The sequence below is a fragment of the Sphaerodactylus townsendi genome, linkage group LG06 (assembly GCF_021028975.2).
Source record: "Sphaerodactylus townsendi isolate TG3544 linkage group LG06, MPM_Stown_v2.3, whole genome shotgun sequence".
NCBI lineage: Eukaryota > Metazoa > Chordata > Lepidosauria > Squamata > Sphaerodactylidae > Sphaerodactylus > Sphaerodactylus townsendi.
The window spans coordinates 22,380,982-22,399,134 of record NC_059430.1 but is presented as its reverse complement, the minus strand read 5'-3'; positions in this window follow the sequence as shown (position 1 = coordinate 22,399,134).

Genomic DNA, 18,153 nt, shown 5'->3' with positions numbered 1-18,153 from the left:
TCACAGGGTGTTTGTTGTGAGGGGGGAAGGGCAAGGAGATTGTAAGCCCCTTTGAGTCTCCTGCAGAAGAGAAGGGGGAGGGGGAATAAATCCAAACTCTTCTTCTTCTTCTTCTAGTCGGGTCCCAAAGCAGCTCAACAATCCATAAAACTGAAATAATGTTGCTACGTTGTGTCTAAGCAAGGCTCACCAAGAAAAGGGAAAAGGACATGCTGTTTTCTCCTGTTCTTCCTCCAGAGAGCTTGGGATGGTGCTCATCATTCTTGCTTGTGACAACAGCCCTGGGAGGTAGGCTTACTGTCCTTGAGGAATCCAGTAAGTCAGCTTCAAGTTTAAGGGGCCAGGCCTGCTTACCTGGCACTCTGTATGTGTTAAGTGCTGTCAAGTTGCCTCCAACCTATCTGACCATTGCATTAATTTCTCAAGTGAGTAAATAGATCCTCAAAATGTTACAAAAGAGGAGGACGAGGAGGAGTTTGGATTTATATCCCCCCTTTTTTCCTGTAAGGAGATTCAAAGGGGCTTACAATCTCCTTTCCCTTCCTCATCCCCCACAACAAACACCCTGTGAGGTAGGTGGGGCTGAGAGAGATCCAAAGAACTGTGACTAGCCCAAGGTTACCCAGCTGGCATGTGTTGGGAGAGTACAGGCTAATCTGAATTCCAGTGTGTTGAGAACCCTGTTGTATGCATAGAATGTATGTTTTGAGCTGCAGAGAAAGAAGGAAGAAATAACTGGACCAAGGTTTAAGCAGTTCTGTAATCAAGATTTCACCTTTGAAGAGTCCTGAAAAGATCTACATAATACATCATTTCCAGAAAGAACTGAGTTGAATGGGAAAATCTGCAGAGGACCCAAACTGTTATTCTTTCACAAGTATTCTTTCTCTAACCATTAGTTTTCGGTGTGGCTGTACCAAAGTTCATTCCACTGACCGCTGTAATGCTATGACAACTGACGTCACCAGAAAGTCTGGGCCAGAATTAAAGAAGATTCCAGATCTGGGCATTCTCAGAGAGAACCCCAGAGCCCTCCTCAAACACCATCTTGTAAGAAAAACACAATTTCCTTCCAACTTGGCTTCCAGACTCTGTTATGGCTCTCCATAGCATATAACTTGTCAAGATAAAATATGTGTGTAGACATGCAATCTCTGCTGAGTATTTTATCAGCTTACACTCTACTGAGGCAAGGCAGCCAAAATCACTTTACATTTTTTGAAGGAGTTTGAACTTCTAAATATTTCCCAGAGATTGATTGAGAAGCCATAATGTCATGGTTCTTTGTGTAGTTTTGCACCTCTGCCAGAGCTCGCAGGCTTGATTTAAATGTGATTTAAGTGAGATGTGCCTCTGGTATTTTTTTAAAAACATTATTTTTATTTTATTTTTTGCATTCTCATTCAAACCAAGCAATCCTGAATAGGGCAACCCAGAGCGGGGCTGCTTCTATACCAAGGATTTCCCATGTTCCGTCCACCTGACTTGTGCGTATTTTTTTCATGTTTCCACATGACACCATCTTAGGACTGGGAAATTTCTTGAAATTTGAGGGTGGCGCCCGGAGAGGACCCAGTTTGGGGGAAAGGAGGGACCTCAGCAGGGTATAAAGCAGGGCTCCCCAAAGTGGTGGCAAGCATGTCATAACACCCACCAACACCTTTCCTGGTGCCCACCAATGCTTTTATAATGTGGGCGGGGCCAGATGAGGCTTCTGACCATAAAGGCTTCTGATTGGCCACCGGAGATTTGATTGCATATGCAGATTTTTTTAAAAAAAAATGTTGCCTTGGCTGCCACCACAACATAAGGATCTTCACTGTGTGACTGAAGACAAACCACAACAGCCTTTTTGTAGCTGGCTTCGTTTCCTATGGAAGCCATTTTATGGCCGCCATTTTGTGGCTGCGCCCACCACACTGTGTCAAAATTCCAAAAGTGCCCCCAGATTACCTCTGGTATGAGGCCACAGAGTCCGCCTCCAAAGCAGCCATTTTCTTCAGGGAAATTTATCCTTGTAGTCTGGAGATGTTATCATTCTAATGGATCTCCAAGTGGTTGGCCACTCTACCTTATCTATCCTCCATTTGCGCTCAAACCATTAGCAACCCTTTCATTCCACAAAAAAAGCCCCTTTATTTTAAGCTTGGGGGGGACACTGTTTCCTGGCAAGATGTTGTGAGCACGAGCAGTCTGTCCACAGTTATTCATATTCAGGAGTTGAAAAAAGATGGGAAAATGAGTATATTTAGGCAGCCTGACCCATGTTCCTCAAAATAAAACCATTAAAACTGGGTAAGTGAGGAAATCCTGACAGTCACATGAAGACACAAAGGCATTGGAGTTCAATATGCATCATGTGTGAAAGGAAAACCACGGCTAACAGTAGAGAGAAAAAAGATTGGGTGATTTGCATCAGAATTGCACCAGCAACCAAGGTACATGAAAAAGCACCCTGATGTGGAAGCCAGCCAGGTCTACTCAGAAGTATTACTCCCAGGAAAATGATACTAGGATAGCTGCCTTCGTCTCAATCAGTGTCACGTTTAAGCAGAATCTCAGCTGTGAACACAACCGTGTAATTTTTCCCATTTAAAAAAAAAGATGTTGTTCTGTCAGAGCCTTAGAGTTCCATACCCCCCGAAAACTCCAAGGGGAGTTTTGACTTAATAAGGTCTGTTGGACTCATGCCACGCTCACCACAGAACAATGTTTATCCAGCGTATTAAAAATAAAAAGTGGAGGTTACAGTCTGGTTTTTACTGCCAGGTTCTGCGTGCGGGGGTGAAACCCATAGGTGGAGGTTGCAAAGGCTTTCATATTCTCAGAATCTTTTCAGCACCCCTGACTCAGCCCAAAAAATCTTCAGAGAGCAACTCTGTCTGTCAAAAGAGGAGTCACGGTGTCCCATTAGGTGGCTGCACCATTATTCTCTGATCTTTCCTCCGATGATGGATTGCATTTTCCCTCCTTATACATGAGAAGACAGCTGCAACCCCACCCCGTAGATCAAGGTACATCCACGGACAACTGGTCTCCGTGGGACGAAACAGAAGCTCGCCAATCACCAAGCTTCTTGACAGGATCAGGATGTCATGATCTGATGCTGTCCCTGCCTCCCAGAGAGAAAGAGCCTGCATTCAGACATGATACCCTGTTTCTCCAAAAATAAGACCTCCCCTGAAAATAAAACATACCAGAGGTTTTGCTGAAGTGCTAAATATAAGGCATCCCCCCAAAGAAAGATGTACTGGTAGAAAGGTTTTGTTTGGAAGTATGTGCACCCCCCAAACCCCTCCCCTTTCCTGCCTCGCCTGGCCCCACCCCAACAGACTGGTTTGTGATGACAACTACTGTACACAGTGGCGTATCTGCCTAGGGACAAGGGGTACCCCTTGTCCCCGGGCGCCACTCTTCTGGTCACGTGGGGGGCGCAAAATCGGTCCCCCACGTGACCAGGAAGTCCTGCTGGGGGAGTCTGGGGGGGAGGTGGGAACCCTAAACCTTGCCCATGTCCCTAGTGACATGGGTGGGGTCAAGGGCAGTGGGGGCGGAGCCAAGATGGGCAGGGCAGGGGCAGAGCCTGGGGCATCCTGGAGACAATTTGTCTCCGGGCGCCATTTACCCCTGGTACACCTCTGACTGTACAGTATATAATAAATGTTCATTTTTTTTGTTCAACAATAAATGCGAATTCTTCTTCATGGAAAAATAAGACATCCCCTGAAAATAAGACGTAGCACATCTTTGGGAGCAAAAAATGATTATAAGACGCTGTCTTATTTTTGGAGAAACAGGTGACTGAGGTTTTTCTGGGGTTTATCATTATGGAAGCTTTGGGGAAATTTCCAGCTCCCATGCTTGTCTTTCCACACACCCTTGTGCATAGCTTGGATACTGAAGATTTCTACAGTCCTAACAAACCACAGTTTCTTCATGATTTTTGAATCAAACAGTACAAGAAGCTGGACACATGAACATAAAAGCTGCCTTAGTGGTGAAAATAGCAGAAAAGGGGGACAAAAATTACAGAAAATAGGGGGAAGGGTTGTTTTATCTTGTTTTATCTTGGAGCAGCAGTGGCGTAGGAGGTTAAGAGCTTGTGTATCTAATCTGGAGGAACCGGGTTTGATTCCCAGCTCTGCCGCCTGAGCTGTGGAGGTTTCTCTGGGGAATTCAGATTAGCCTGTGCACTCCCACACATGCCAGCTGGGTGACCTTGGGCTAGTCACAGCTTTTCGGAGCTCTCTCAGCCCCACCCACCTCACAGGGTGTTTGTTGTGAGGGGGGGAAGGGCAAGGAGATTGTAAGCCCCTTTGAGTCTCCTGCAGGAGAGAAAGGGGGGATATAAATCCAAACTCTTCTTCTTCTTCTTCTTCTTCTTCTTGTTGCAACTCACTAACTATAACTTTGCTTCACATGAAGCTGCCTCCCCCTTGTTCCAGCAAAGTCAGCACTGTCCACCTGGACTGGTTCTCCAGGGTCTCTGGTCAAGGTCTTCCACATCACCTGCTACCTCATCTTTTAAACTGGAGATGCCCAGGATTGAACCCAGGACTTTCTGCTTGCCAAGCAAACACGGCCACCAAGAGGGGAGGAGTGGGGGAGACAAAATTCAGGGGGGCAAAGTCAGCTGGTTTAATGCTACATGCAGCTGAATGACTTTCCAATTATTTTTCTTTAGATGCAGTTCTGGCTGCCGCCACTCGGGCGCAGGGAAGTCTGAGCAGAGTAACAGGAACTCTTGAATATCTGCTAGACTAGGGCTGTTTCTGCACGGCACAATTGTACCGGGTTACAATCAGTACCTTACAATCCAGGTCTATTTTATCCCGGTTTCTCCCTTCACATGGCTGCCCGTTTCTGTGAAGGAATCGAGTGAAGATTGGGAGGAAATACTCCAGTTTGTTTAGCACAAGCTCAGGTCTTTTGTATTTACAGTGCAAGCATATCCGTGCATGCACAAATATCCCTGGTGTCCCGCGTACTGATTGGCTGTTGTTTTTGGACAGCAGCGGGGGAAACAAAGCCCCCCTTTTCCCAGTTCTGGATAGGGCCCAGCGCAGGCTTCAAAATGGCAAGCAGCAGCAGCACAAAAAACAACAACAATGGGACACAGCATCACATCACATTCCCACTCACATTCTCACATTTTTGTGGAAAACGAGAGACTCCCCCCCCACCCGCCGTGATATGCCCACTAACATTTGGCCCAAAGTGCACATCTGCCTAGCTGTGCGCTCCAATCAACCGGTACATGTACAGAAAAGAAAATGGGGACATTTTGGAACCCCACTCCTGATCAACCCAGGTGAAGAGGCACGTGGTTGATATCAAGAGCAGAACACGTGCTTGGGGGATTGTTTTGGGAAGAGCGGGCTGCAACGGTTGGCGGCTCAGAAGAATTGAAATCTGACATGACATCAGTGCGGAAATCAGGGGGCGGGCTGCCGGGCGGGGCGGGGAGATCAGGTGGTTGGCCAGGAAAAATAAACTGTTTCTGCTCCTGTGATTGAATGGTAGCGAGTTCAGCACAGGATTTTTGAAAAGAATTGCTAAATTGGCGATTTTTGAAAATCCCAAGATGAGGGATATATCACAGGGCAAACCTGCTTTAGGACCAGGAACCGTGCAAACTTCCGGGCCAGACCAGGATTTTTCCCTCACTCAACCCAGGATATTTGGACCGTGCAGAAATGGCCTTGGCTTTCTGAAAGGCTGGAGCAAAATGGAAGTTACTGAGTTGCAACAAGATAAAACAACCTTTCCTTCTCTTTTCCTTAATTTCTATCTCTATTTTCTGCTCTTCTCATTAATTTCTCTCTCTACCTCCACCTAATTTTTCCATATCCTGTCTCAAATCTTTCTGATTCCTACCTGCTTGGCAATTCAATGTACCTTTCATAGTTGTGCCAAACCTTTGTTAGTATGATGAACAGAATGGGTGGAGAGTTAATATTTCCCCATGATATAACAAAGTAGTAAAAGGATGCTTCCGCTCTCCTCCACCTTTTATATGCATCGTAGTAGGACAGTGATGGAGAACCTTTTCAAGACCAAGTGCCCAAATTGCAACCCAAAACCCACTTATTTATCGCAAAGTGCCAACCCGGCAATTTAACCTGAATACTGAGGTTTTAGTTTAGAAAAAACGGTTGGCTCCGAGGTGTTCGTTACTCAGGAGTAAGCTTGGTGGTAGTTGGTGGCTTTGCTTTGAAGCAATCATGCAACTCTTCCAATGGGTGAATCAGGAGGGTTTACTCAGAAGCAAGCCCCATTGCCAGCAACTGAGCTTACTCTCAGGTAAAGGATTGTACTTTTGTTCTTTGCATGAAAATCAGTGGGCCCAGGCCAGCCTAGATGTGTGGGGGGACACTCTGTTTGCGCGTGCCCACAGAGAGGGCTCTGAGTGCCACCTCTGGCACCCGTGCCATAGGTTCGCCACCACTGTAGTAGGACATTGATTGGTTTGCTAAGGGCTGCGAGGAATCTAATGTCCAGTAATGGTGTTAAACTTTTGTGTCTAGTCAGATAAGATGACAAAATATTTTGTTGTTATTTTATGACTAACACTTGAAATAATTCAGCACTTAATAGCATATTTAAAAAATCAAGAGCAACTGGGCAGGAAGAGAGGGACAGAAGAATATGTGACAGAAATAGAAGAACTGTGGAGCTGAATGGGAAAGGGTGCTAAAAGAGATACCAGTGCAGCCAGAAGGTTGGATTTCTGTGAAGAAAAAGAATCAGAAAGTTATAGATTTGCATCCCCAGCAGACAATTTTACACATGTGAATGTAAATGTACTGTTTATTCTGCAATCCTAGTTGCTCTTACATAAATGATAAAACATTCAAGTGGGATAGCAGCATAAGCCTACTGCTGCAAAACCACAAAAGAATTGTGCCACTAACAAGATATTTGAAGCTGTCTTTATCATGTAATGTTAGATCAGACAGGGGTAATTTCCAGTGACAGCTAGGAATGTAATACTACATGAAGAATAAACCCTTAGAAATATACCATATTTATTGTTTACTGAATGAACACTGGTTGCTACTATGAAAGAAACCTCATGCTAGGGCAGAGGTTGCCAGACTTTAAAATGTGACAAGATTTGGCATCAGGCTGTCTTGGAATATGTACCAAATTTCAGTTAAACATTGCAGACATTCCCTAATGATCTGATATGCCAGCAAAAAAATTCAGTCAGTGAAGGAGATCCAATTAGCTTTATACTGAGGTGAGATGTAGCAGGAAGTATAGTCAGCGTCTCCAAGTGCACATATAGGCATGCATGAATGGTACTAAAGCCCCTGTAGCTTTTCTTTTTAGCTGCAGTTCTTATGTTTGTCTCCCAACTGTGTGCTTTCCTTCCAGAGCAACCACACCAGAACCATTTCAAAAACAAGGTAAAAGTTGAGTAGAAGAGATTCTGAAGGCTTAATAATCCACCCTTGAAACAGCAGTACTGATGCTCTATCAAGAAAGCAAATATAACCCATCAGAGATGTCCATGTCCTCCATGATTGAACTCTGTTTAAACATAGGCTCGCCACCACCACCCCTAAATTCACAGCATGGTGTAGTGGCTAAGAGGAGATGGATTTTGTTGTTATGGGAATGAGCCTTTGGAGGTCTTTGAGCTCCTGCCTTTCTCCTCCTCCTCCCTCCCTTCATATATTAAAGACTTCTTGGATTCCCAACAAACCGTTGTTTTAATCGTGACCCCTGAGCCAAGGCGAAACAACAAACTGTTGTCTGTTCTCTACAAACTAGGGATTACATTGTGGTATCAATCTGGAGAGCTTTAGGCAAAAGAATACAGCCTGGGAGGGGTCGTGGCTCAGTGGTAGCGAGATCAGTGGAAAGCAAGAGCCACTGTGGACCACTAAAGATTCCACATGGCCCCCATGACCTTGATCCAAACCAAGTATCATAACAAAACAAATCACTTTGCCTGTGCTATACTCTCTTTTAAACACAAGACATCCAATGAGATGTGAAACTTAAACTGCTATATCTTTCCTGGGACCTTTGTTGTAGAGGAATGCTCTGCTAGATCCTGGCAGTCGCTCACTGGACCTCGATTCCAGTGTCTGCTTCCACCTCTCTTTTAGCATTAGAGAATCTTAATCAAGTGCCAGTTCCATCAAAACCATTATTCCCTGCACTGTGCTAAACATGGAACTTTAAAAAGTTCCATTTATATTGCCATAGATGGCTATTTGAAAGACTAGCCTTTTTGTATAATCATGACTGCCATTTTATTTCCTGCTCCTGCCATATGAAACAGCCTAGGACAGGGGTAGGGAACCAGGAGCTCTTCCAGATGCTCAGGAACTACACCCCATCAGTCTTCTGTCAACATGGGCCACCACATGCTGGTAGGGACTGATGGGGAATTGTAGTTCCTGGAACATCTGGAGAGCCGCAGGTTCCCTACCCCTGATCTAGGGAAATATAAATGATCTTTTTCTCAAAAAAAGTTCTATTTTGGCAGTGCAAGGAATAATAGGCTCCATTCCGCATTACAGAATAATGCACTTTCAACCAAGCTTTCAGTGCTCTTTTTGCTGTTAGGAATAGCAAAATCCACTTGCAAACAGCCAGAAAAGGTCTGAAAACGCATTCTTTAAGTGCGTATGCGGTAGTGGCTATAGTTTTGATGGAAGTGGTGTTTTTCCTAAATAAGATTCTCTGTTGGCAGCCAGAGAATCAGAAGGGAGAAAGGCAGGTACCAGGGATTCAGTGGAACATTCCTCCTCAACAAAGGTTGAGAAAGTTGTGGTGGATTTCAATTCTCATATCTCCTCAGATCTTCATAAAAATTGATTACTGACTTGGTCCAGTATTTTACCAGTTAGAGTTCATTCAGTTGTAAAATGTGGTGTTCATTTTCCAAACCAACATTTATTTGTAAAAAGCATACCGTGAACAGGTTAGATCCCTCATTAGAATCCCAGGATTTGTAATTGGCAGTAATCTACCTAAAAATGTAGGAAACATATCAGAATCTGGCATGCCACTCCTGTGCCATTGAATTATGTCTTCTGTCTTCCTCCATTAATTAAGCCTTTATTAGCATGAAGCATAAACAGTTGGCAGGTACTCTGCCAGAATGCTGCTGTAGCATTTGTGTGGTTAAGTGTGTGTGTGTGTGTGGTGGCCCCCCCTTCTGCACACACAGAATAATTCACTTTGAATCCACTTTCACTATTGTTTGCAAGTGGATTTTATATTCCACACAGTAAAACCCAGCTGCAAAGCATTACTGAAAGTGGATTGAAAGTGCTTTATTCTGCATTTGCAGAAGGGGCCTAACTGTGTCTAGGTATGTGTGTGTGTGACTTTACACTGAGAGCTGAGTTGGATGAGATAGCAAGGGGGGTGAGAAAGATCTATGACCGGTTACTGGAAGAGTGTGCATGCAGGAGGGCTGTGCTGGGATTGGCAGAAGGTGACAGGATTTCCTCTTGTATAAAAGGACTGGGAGAGGCCAAACTCTAGTCAGAGAGAGTAAAAGCTCTGTGTGAGAATGGCAAAATGTGTTGGGGCTTCTGTGTGAGAAGTCACAGGAATGTCAAAACTCTGTGAGAGAGTTAGTCAGAAAGTCAGTGGGTATACAGAGAAAGTCAGAGCTTCAACAAACTGTTCAACAAAAAAATAAAAGACAGAGAATCTGAGAGAGTAGTTAACACAAAGTGTCAGAGTGGAATTTAAGTTGAGTGAAGTCCCCAAAGCATGCTGCCACAGTTGCTAGATTTCATTTTATTTTGTAAATATTTTGTTTGAAACCTTGAAGTTGTTACCGATCAGTTATAAATAAAATCTTCTTTTGAAGAAACATAGGAACCCCAGCCTATTTTTTCTAGGGACCCCAAGCAATCCCACTTTGGCCTTATAAGCTCTTAAGCACACTACCAAAAAGGGAGAGACTCAAGAGTTTTTTTTGGACTATATAGTCCTGCTATAGCCACTATAAGGGGAACAATTAAGGGAACAAATATTAGTTGGCACTTATTGATTTATTTTTTAAAGAGTGGATTATCTCATTTGGCCACCCACGGGTGGAAGTGCCGACAGAAGCAGCATTTATTTTTGCAGATCTCATGAGTTTAGGTTAGATTTTGCTCGTAAGTCCCAGAATTCTGAGGCTTCCACCTTGCCAGTGCAGCTCACTCACACTGTTCTAACAGAAGGCAAATAATTCCAATGCTTAAAAAACCACATCCAAGTAGCAATCCTCCATTCAACCCAAGAGCTAATTCTAGCATGCATAACCGCATCTATATTTTTTATAATCCTCTAGTCTGTCTTCCTGCATGACATGGGCACAACTCAGAGTTTAGAGACCAATCCACCTCCTCTTACAAACGCCTCATGACTTCTTGTCTCCCTCCTGTGATTATCAATGCTGCATCCTCGAAGGCATGGCCATGCATCAATGCCAATGTGTGAGAATCTCTAGGGAAGGTGGTACTGACAGTAGAACAGGGTAAGGTTGCTAACTTCCAGGGGAGGTCTGGAAATCTCCTGGAATTGTAACTGATCTCCAGATCCTAGAGATCTGTTCCCCTGGAGGAAAGTTAAATACTTTGGAGGGTGGAGTCTGTGGCACTATATTATGTTGAGATCTTCCTTTCCCCGAGCCACCTCTCCCCAGATTCCCCCCCCCCCCCAAATCTCCAGGAACATCCTAATCCAGAAAGCAGGCAAATACTAGGACAGGGCGTGGGAGGTGGATCTTAAAATGAAAAAACATTTTTTCCACTTCGATTTCCTCTCCCTGTTTTTCCTGCCTTTTGTCCATGTCTTCACCGGGCTATACACATTTCGTTGTTTCATTTATTTTACATTATCTATATTCTACCTTTCTCTCACAGGAACTGAAGGTAGATTTACCGAAAGCAAGTCAATACAATGGGATATCTAACAAAGAATGCATTAGGCTGGTAGAGGTCTGGGAACCAATGTACTTTGTAAATGTAAGATATCCTTTGGAAAGGCACATACTAAAGCTGTAGGAAAATATTTAATGCTGCTCTCCTTGGCTTAGCAAGAATTATTCACAGCAGTGTTTGGTTGTGAGAAGAAATACAAAAACAATAATTTTATTTCTAAAATGTCAGGAAGTTATCTTAAACTAATCGCTTTGTGCCACTAACTTCAGCAGTGCGTCGGTAAGGGGTGCAGAAATGGTGTAAAACATATCTCATCTGTGTATATCCCATGTTGTTTCTAGACCCCCCCCTCTGTGGACCGCTTCACATACCTAACGGGTTCCAGTAGGGTCAGGGAAAGACGCAGCAAGCTGGGATGTCTGCCGGACGACGCACCTTCCCTCTGGACCTTTCAGCGTCACTCCGGCCAGGGGACACGACACTCTGCCCTGCAGCTACAGCTCTTGGAGTCGAGAGGGCAGGGGGCGTGTCCCCAGGCCTGGGCGACGGGCCGGAAGGTCAGAGTGAAGGCAAGCTTCATTCGGGGAAAGGGGGGGATGGCACCTTCCAGTTAGGAAAAACCTCGCTCGGGGAGCTTAGGTTGGGAAACAGCGGCCAAGCGCCACAGGTACGGGCGGCGTTAAGGCGATGCAGCAGCGCCCCTCAGGCGTGAACAGCTCCCTGGGGACGGCGCTTTTATGTCCCTAGGGTGCTGCTATTGGTCCAGGTGTGGAAATGGGTCTCTAGATTGCAGGTTTACAAGGATTTATTCACATAATTCTACTCTTCCACTAAGCCCTTGGAGCATTGGAGATTTTTTTTTTTTTTGCAGGAGAAAGACACAGCATTTCTTGTCTGCTCCTTCTACAAGGAACTTGAAGTAGCAAAACACTTTTCCTTGGAACATTCCTGCAAGGAAGGTTAAGCTCAGATATGACAATCGGCCCAAGGGCATCATTCACAGAATTCACTATGGCATCTAACCAGCTGAGGTCAGTCTCCAGTGGTAATTGGCACTCTGGGTGCCATTCCAAAAACACTTGAAACACCTTCAAATTGGACAAAATCAACATTTCTCAAATTCAAAAAGGCGGTTCTGTTGGGATCCGCATAAACATTCTGCCGATACATTACAACGTCCTAGGCCTCTGGCAGTGGGGCTCAAATTGTGAATGAAAGGCCAAATAACCAGCTAAAGAACTGGTAGCTGGGATAGTAAACAAAATTAACTAATAATACATAACAATAAACAGCCACCCAGCTAGCTCCTTAGCTGAACCTCTACACTAGAAAAAATTCAAGCAATATTTTTTTCTCTATCAGTTCCTTTTTCAAGTTGGGAGGGGCCCTCAGCCAAAATACACATTAGCAGACAAGTTCAAGCATCCCAACAGACGTTCCAAAACACTTGTCCCACCCCCCAGTAGTGTAATGTATATGAACATAATTTATTACAGAGTTCCCCCCACTGGTTTCAAACTGCCCTTAAAAGCAAATCTTGCTCAAACTTTCATAGTGTACAAATGTACAATATTTCTAATTGTCAAGCAACTAGTCATTTCCCTTTTAAAGACAGGGTAAATTTCTCAGTTCTATGTTCAACCTCCATTCTCATCCAAGGAACCAGCATCTGTGGTAAAGGGTGTATGTAAGAATGGTTATGGAACTTTAAGGGAGCATTCTTAAAATCCCAGAAGTTGCTCGCTGCTCTGATGGACTGCTCCTGCACAGCATGATCAACTGATGTAAATTGATTCTTTCCAGTCTGTCCATCTTTCCACACAGACAGCATTTACTTTGAAGGTGGCTCACTGTTTCAGGCAGTAGGTACCACTGAGGCTCCATTCTCCTGTAGATGCAGACACGTAATGCACATTCTAACTATCTTTCACAAGCAATTGTTTTAAAGTGGACTTTACTAATCTGCCCAGTAAAATCCAGCTTCAAAGTGGGATTGAAAGTGCATTTTATTCTGTATGTGCAGAAGGTGCCTGAGTGAAGACGTGGAACGGCCTAAGTGGCAATCTCACTGTGGAGCTGTGTACATTTTAACAGGAGACAAATGACGTGCTGGTGAGCTGCAACTGACCCATGATGACCCTATCGATGGGGGTTAAATTTCAGGCAACAGAAAAGTTAAGGGTAGAGAAGGTGGACGAAGAACAAGGCATGTATGGCAGTGGAGGCGGGAAAGAAGTGAGAGGTAGAGCCTGCCTCCACAGAGGTACCCCATGGTGTACTTGGTCTGCTGTTCCCACTAAGCCTCCTAGAAACTGCTACCTGGTTTTTCATTTTACCATCTCAAAAACGTACTTTAATTATACAATTCAGAAAAGAAAAAAACATTACATTACAGCTAATGTCAAATTAAGAACAATTAATATATTCTGTGAACTTTCCCATTTGGCATTCTTGGAGGTTGTGGTTCAGGTCACACACGCCAACTCCTCCCACGGCACCCTACACTACTGGTTTCTAGCCCTTGCATGCTTAATAAATAATGCTGCATTTTCGTAAAGGTACTTGCGTAAAACTCTTTAATGTCTTTGCTTTTCAGCTCTCTTGCTGAATGTCATACGCAGAGCAGACAGAATGAAGTGCTGCAGTTCACCTCCAAGATAAAGATCGTATATTTTCTTCAGAGCAAGAGAATTCTGGGAGCCTCTTCCAAAGACGTATCAACACTACTGAGAGGTGCCTCCTGAAAGCCGAAAGCCTGGCAAGTGGGTTCTTTTTCCTCACTCACAGCTGGCAAACCTAGAAGCTGAAGTCGACACCTGTGTCTTTTGGGTCTGTGGGAGGATTGATCAACGCAATGTTTGTCGCTGGATGCTGATGCAGAATATCCATTTCTTTAAAATATGAAAGCAAAAAAGCTCGGTCCTAGAAATGATGATTCGAACTGTGTGTTTTGATTTGCTTCTTCTTGATTTTTCCCCTGCGCAATCCACGCTGCCAGGTTTTAAAGGGGGATTTTAGGCAATTCCACCTGAGAGCTCTTTATGAATCCCAGTGGCTGAGCCCAGACACTAACTTAGGGACCTTGGGCCACACACGGTCTCAGCTAAATCTTCTGTGGTCCCCGGGAGGAGAAACAAAGCAAGGCAAGCCAGATAAAAATGTAATTAATCAATAACTGCCTGGAAGTGACAGGAAGCAGGCCTTGATGAGGTGGGAATACATGACTGGGTCTCACAACATTTGTTTAATGTTAGAAAGCTCACTAGAGAGAGGAAGGATTAGATTAGGGCTGTGTATTGGGAGGAAATAACCCTTTTTCTCCCAATAACGGTTTAGTTTCTTGCTACAGCTGAGCCATTCTAACATATATTTTCCCTCTAGAGAAGTTAACAATTCGTTGGAGGGGAATGATTTCTATGGGGAAACAGTGTCCCACTCCTCACAGACCATTTAAAACATTTGGGGAACACTTTTAAAAGAACCAGTTTGGTTTTTTGTTTGTGTGGTAATGTGTGGGGAAAATAAAATGCTCGTGGGGAAAGAGTTCTTTTGTCTGCCTTTCCTGCTTGACCGTTAAGGCTCTCACATCCATTTTCTCCACAGCTTGTTCCTGCCATTTTTTGGCACCTCGGGATTCTCTCGGGCTTTCCCCACTGACAGAGTTGAACTGGTTTCTACCTAGGTTCGCCTCAGTGAATCCCCTCTGCCACCGAGCTCAACATTGTTTTGTCTCAGTTTCCCCCCACCCCCCAGAACTGCGACATCCTTGTCGCAGTTATGAACTACACTTTTCTGCCGGAACAAGGTCGATACCACTTCGACGTGGGGAAGCATCAAAACGACACCTCATCCGTTCAACCAATCGTGAGCCACTTTTGTGGCATGCACAGAATGGGAGAGTTGTGGCAGGCAGAAAGCACATGTAACTGTAAACTGTAAAAACTGGGAAAAAAAGAACGCTCCCGTTTCCCGCCGTAACACAAGCGCCAATCACGATCGAGGAGCGAAACAGGCACCAAGATGATCCCGCCCACTTAGCTCGGTTCCAGGGGCCCAACTCAGTTGCTGTGGGGACAGCCTGGAATCACCCTCCACTGAAGGGAACCGAGTCAACCTTAGCTCCCTTCTGTAGTGGGGAAAGCCTCTCTGTGCCACCCACCATATGCACATGTTCCCACAGGCGTTTCCTCTGCTTGCATCGCAGTCTCCTGAAATTTCAGCGTGTAAAGGACATTAATAAAGTTTGTTTTGACTGCCGATTCCATGAACATGTTGTTTTTTTCTTTTTTTGTTCTCGATGAGATCTCTTTAAAGAGATATCTCATTGAAACAACACCCACCCACCCCAAAAAAGGAAAACGACACGTGTGTGGAATCGGCAGTCAAAACAAACTTTCTTCATGGACCAAACACTGAAATTGCAGGCAGCTACAATACAAGCAGAAGAGATGTCTGTGGGAACCTTCTGGAAGTGGCAGGCGGCATGCAGAATCCTGAAGCAGCAGAAAATGGCGGGCACGAGCAGCGGAGAAAACGGAAGTGAGAGCTTTATCAGTCAGGTGGGGAAAATAAAAGGTTTCCTGATCTCCGCAAAGCAACAGGAAATGTTTTTAAAGCAGCTTCAGGAACAAGGTAACTAGTTTACCATTTTCAAAAAAAAATCCGTTTTGACCAAATTAAAACATCTTCCAAACATTTTGGAGGGGAAATGTGCAGAATTCCACCCCCAAATGCCTTTTTTTAACGTCCTGAAGATGTTTTATTTGTGCTGGGCAGAATGGGCCAGTGTGAGGGGAAAGAATTACCCCTATACACATACACCATTGTCCCAGTTCAAATCAGAATCCTCCATGGCTGCTTGTTAAAGGATAAAATATATGCTTGGAAGCTATGCAGGAGTTAGTACTTGAAAGAGAGACTGCCAAGGAAGACCGGGGCTGCTATGCAGAGACTGCCTTGGAAACCCCATGAGGTGGAACTTCATGGAGCTGCCATGAGTTGGTTGTGAGTCAGCAGCTAGGGTCACCAATCTCCAGGTAAGGCCTGGAGATTTCTTGGAATTACAGCTGATCTCCAGATATCAGATATCAACTCCCCTGGGGGAAAACAGCAGCTTCTGATGGTTGACTCTAGCATCCTAGCCCTCCCTTCACTTCCAACTGGCTCTACCCCCAGATATCCAGGAATTTGGAGTTGGCAACCCTATCAACAGCACACTTTAATTAGCGTCAGCGTGTTACAACGCCTAATCATGAAGTTCCCACATACTGTTGTTGTTGAAGCCTCCGACTCTGAATAGCCGAGGCTCTTGTACGCATTACAAAATCCCAAATTTTACAGCAGCTGATCAAACCAAGCTGTCCCTTTTTTGGGTTGCTGTATTTTTTTAAATTGAGTAACAATTTATTCTGTTGGCTGCCTTTGACATTCTTTGAGCGGAAAGCAAGATTCAATATCTTGCAAACAAACCAATACAATGAGCTCTGTCACTGAGCCACCGCAACTCTCCCCAGAGCAGTTAAGCAATATTTCTCAAATTCATCTCTCTTTAAAAGGATCCTCTGGGACCCATGGGGTATGGGGGTGGAGATTCTCCCCTGCAACTACACAACTCCCATTATAAAGAATCCACGGATCAGCACGAATTGGTAAAGAATGCTTTGAGAAAGGATGCTCTCTCTACCCTCTCTACCCCAATTATTTTACCTGGTAATTCCTGGTAGGCCCAGACAGGTGAAATGGATTGCTTTCCAAGTCCCAGCACTTGTGATTCCCCTGCAGATTTATTTATGTATTTATTTCCTGTACACTTATTTTCCACCCATCACCAAACTCCCTAGGCAGTGAATACCAGTAGTCATAAGATGCCATCAAAAATATAATCATCCTAAATCATAAAATCATCCTAAAAACTGCCTTATAAATCATCCTCATTCCCTAACCCTAACCCACCCTCCTTAAAAAGGAGCAGCAGTGGCATAGTTGAATAGAATAGTTGAAGCCATCTCTAGTTTAATATTTTATGTATTTTAATTAACTTATATTTATGATGTTTTAAATTTTATGTTGATGGAAACCGCCCTGAGCCTTCGGGGAGGGCGGTATACAAATATAATAAATAAATAAATAAATAAAATAGTGGTTAAGAGCAGGCGTACTCTAATCTGGAGGAACCGGGTTTGATTCCCCGCTCTGCCACTTGAGCTGTGGAGGTTTATCTGGGGAATTCAGATTAGCCTGTGCACTCCAACACAAGCCAGCTGGGTGACCTTGGGCTAGTCACAGTTCTTCAGAGATCTCTCAGCCCCACCTACCTCACAGGGTGTTTGTTGTGAGGGGGGAAGGGAAAAGAGTTTGTAAGCCCCTTTGAGTCTCCTTACAGAAGAGAAAGGGGGGATATGAATCCAACTCTTCTTAAAATACATGGCTATCCAGCCTGAATTAAGCCCACCCTAGCAAATTTCAAAACTTGGACTGGGTCTGAAACCAAAAGAGAGCTGATACAGGTGAGAGCAGGTACCAAGAAAGGAAATATGGGGGGAGAGGCACCACCCAGAATGGATCACCCCATTTGCTCAAGTACAGAGGAGGGTCTCGGCCAAATGCCTAAACTGCAGAGTCAGCACCTGGTGGATCTCCAGGTGGAGGAGAGTGTTCCAGAGGTCAGAGCCACCACAGGTAAGCTCATTAGTAGAAGATGTTTAACCCTGTATTATATCTTTTTAAAATTCGTTCTGTAAATGCCAAATAAAGGTTACTGAACTGAACTGTATTAGAGGATGTGTAGACTCTCTTCCCCACCCCCAATCCCCAGATCCTAGACATAAGTTAAAATATCTAGATGTTAGAAAACCATTTTTTTAAACAACTCACATTTCATGCACAAATCCATTACATCGTGAAAATAACTTTTCAGGTGGGTTGCTCTTTACAGAGGTGCAGCTGTGTCCCACTTATCTTCTCCTTCACTATTATACATTAATCAGAGTCCTGTGGCAAAATATGTTTGTCTTTACAAGACATTTGACTGCTGGCAAATTCCTCCTGTCTACTTTCATTTGTTTTAGTACACATAATTTTCAGAATAGAGATGGCTGTAAATACTCCAGGCCCGCCTGGTGATACTGGCTGTCACATCTGTGCTTGGATGCACCTGTATGCAGCTGTCAGTGCCCCACCTGCTCAGCATGACAGCATGATCACTGGTTGACATTTCAGCAGAGATGGAAGGGGAAAGACAGTATGGGAA